The sequence below is a fragment of the Eutrema salsugineum genome, unplaced genomic scaffold, assembly GCF_000478725.1.
Source record: "Eutrema salsugineum unplaced genomic scaffold, Eutsalg1_0 scaffold_15, whole genome shotgun sequence".
Taxonomy (NCBI): Eukaryota; Viridiplantae; Streptophyta; class Magnoliopsida; order Brassicales; family Brassicaceae; genus Eutrema; species Eutrema salsugineum.
Window position 1 is genome coordinate 6,031,583 of NW_006256867.1, and position 2,665 is coordinate 6,034,247.

At 40.7% G+C, this 2,665-nt stretch overlaps 1 non-coding gene across 1 annotated transcript; it reads left to right on the forward strand.

Moving 5' to 3' along the window:
* Window positions 1-1,491: 1,491 nt before the first annotated feature.
* Window positions 1,492-1,598, forward strand: LOC112088293. The gene has a single exon (XR_002900456.1). It is a non-coding gene; the product is annotated as a small nucleolar RNA R71 (small nucleolar RNA).
* The last annotated feature ends 1,067 nt before the right edge of the window (window positions 1,599-2,665 follow it).

Here is a 2,665-nt window from a genome sequence, read left to right on the forward strand (position 1 = left end):
CATTCTTTGAGTATCAAAGTCAATCATTGCACCAGTGGTGTTGAGCAATGAAGTTCCAAGCAAAAGGGGGAGCTCCTTGGTCTTCTTCATCTTCATGATTACAAAATCAGTGGGGATAATACATTCACCAACCTGTAGTGGATAGTCTTCTAAGAGCCCATATGGTTTCTTGGAGTAGGAATCTCCAAAGGTTTATAGAAGAAGGGTAGGACTTTATAGACTTGACCCATAACTTTTCCATCATGTCCTTAGACATTATACTCACACTTGAGCCTGAATCACACAAAGCATTCTCAACTCTAAAGTTTCAAAGAGTGCAAGAGATGGTAAAATTCCCTAAATTTCCCAGCTTTGGGAGGGAGGTGGGCTTCATCTGAGTTGATTCAGAGTTGGAGGCACTATCTGTTGGCTTTGCTTGATCGGTTGGCAGCTCCTTTGTTTCAATAGACACTGAATCATTCCCTTGCTGAACAGAAAAAACTGAACCGGCTGCCCCCACACTTTCTCTCTCAATGTCCTCATTGAGCTCATGTAAGAAGCCCATGATATCATCTATAATGGCGTCCTCATCCACATGAGTTTGTGTATTTTTATTAGAAACTTGATCATAAAGAAGGTCTTCAATCTCTTGCACAGAATCTGAATGGTTATAATTGGAGTAGATGGCATTGCAATAATCCTTTGAGTTCTGAACAGCTTTACCAGGAAGAGAGCTTTGAGTTTCAGAAGTGCAGATTCCCTTGTTCTTTTGAAGATCCTTAAGTTCATATCCTAGTGTCTTAAGTTCAGAACTCAAGTCAAGACACTTGGATTCCATCTTTTGTTGTCCTAGTAAGAGTTGTTGGAGAACAACATTGAGATCAGGAGTTTGTTGAACTAGTGGTGGACCAAATCCAGGTGGTGGTGGCCTTTGTTGATGGAAGCTGACTTGGTTTGTGAAGCTATTGCCTTTTTGCTGAGCTGTTGGCTGCTGAAAAGCTTGTTGACCTTGGAAGTTATCTTGGAACTGATTCCTTTGAACAAAGCCTTGTTGACCTTGGTGGGGAGGGTATACCTGATCTTGGGGATTGGCTACATTGGTGCTTCTATAAGACAAGTTCTGGTTCTTATTGAAGTTGTTGTAACCTTGAAACTTGTTCTGATTTCCTATGTAGTTCAGCTCCTCTTGTGTTAAACCCTCTTCATTGATGTTCTCAAATTCACCAACATAATGGATTTGTTTTTGAGAAACCATCTTCAGCTTGTCAATTTTCACTTCTCAGCTCTTTGACCTCTCTAGTAAGCTTTTCATCTGAGCTTTAACCCTCTGATCTGTTTGTCCTGTCATAATCTTCACCATATGTGTCATTAGACATGGCCAAATTCTCCACAAGTTCCATAGCAGATGTAATCTCTTTTGCCAAGAAATTACCATTGGAGACTGTGTCTAATTGATTCATTATCTGTGGTAAAGCTCCTTTATACAGTGTAGAAAGTAGAGAAGCATCAGAAAAACCATGGTGTGGACACTGATTGGTGTAGCTTCTAAACCTCTCCCAAGCTTCCCCAAAGCTTTCATTGTTATGTTGCTTGAAGCTTGAAATTTGGTTTCTCAGCTTAGCTGTCCTAGAAGTAGAGAAGAACTTGGATAAAAAGGCAAGTTTGCACTGCTCCCAAGTCTGTATGGAACCTCTAGGCAGGTTCTTTTCCCATTGGTGTGCCTTGTCTCCTAGACTGAAGGGGAAAAGCCTAAGCTTGAAGCTATCTTCAGAGACACCATTGATTTTGGTGAGGTCACAAACTCTGTCAAACTCCATTGGCAAGCCATGAAATTTGGAGGTTTGAACAATGTTGAGCAAGGAAGCCTTCACCTCAAAATTGTTATTCTGAACTGGTGGTGCTTGGATTCCTGCTCTATGCTGGTGTGCATTGGCTCTATCATTTTCTCCAACAAACACTGGTGGAGGATCTTGTCTCCTTTGAGCTTAATGCTGAGGAATGAATTGAGCCTGTTGCTCATTCCTATGAGCCTGCTGCTGATGCGATTGTAAACAGCCTGCTGTTGGTCGGTTTTTGTTTTACTAAGCTTCAAGTTTTAAATTTATAACCCCTAAATGTCTGCAAGTGCACAGATGTGCGCTGTAGTACTTAGGGTATCGATCCACAAAGACTTAGTTGTTTCAGTACGAATTCACGACAATGCTTAAATCAGACTATAACTAAACAATTTGGGTTTTGGTTTTGGGTTTTGGTTGTCACTAAATCTAAACTAGAAAGCAAAGCAAACAAAAGCAATTGAAAACGAAAGCAGATAAAGTAAGTAAAAGCGATTAACAAAGGATAATGGAAACAAGGAAATAAGCGAATGAAAAGCAGAGGAATGCAAAGGTTGTAAGCAATTAAAGACAAACGTTGGGCATCAAGGGTAATTCGCAGGGGTTCATGGACTAAGCTATGTCGATTTTAAACAAGTGATAAAGGTAATCAACAACGTATGTTCTAGAACTCGAGGCACAGAAGTATGAATAGCCTACTTTCGCAGCACTAAACAACTATCTCTCGCAACCCTGATCAGTAGGTTTCCACTCTGATCCTGGAAGGGAGAAGATGCAATAGCAGAACAAGACTCATCAACATTCACAACTCAACTACAGGTCGGTTTCCACTCCTATAGAAGAATTGCTCG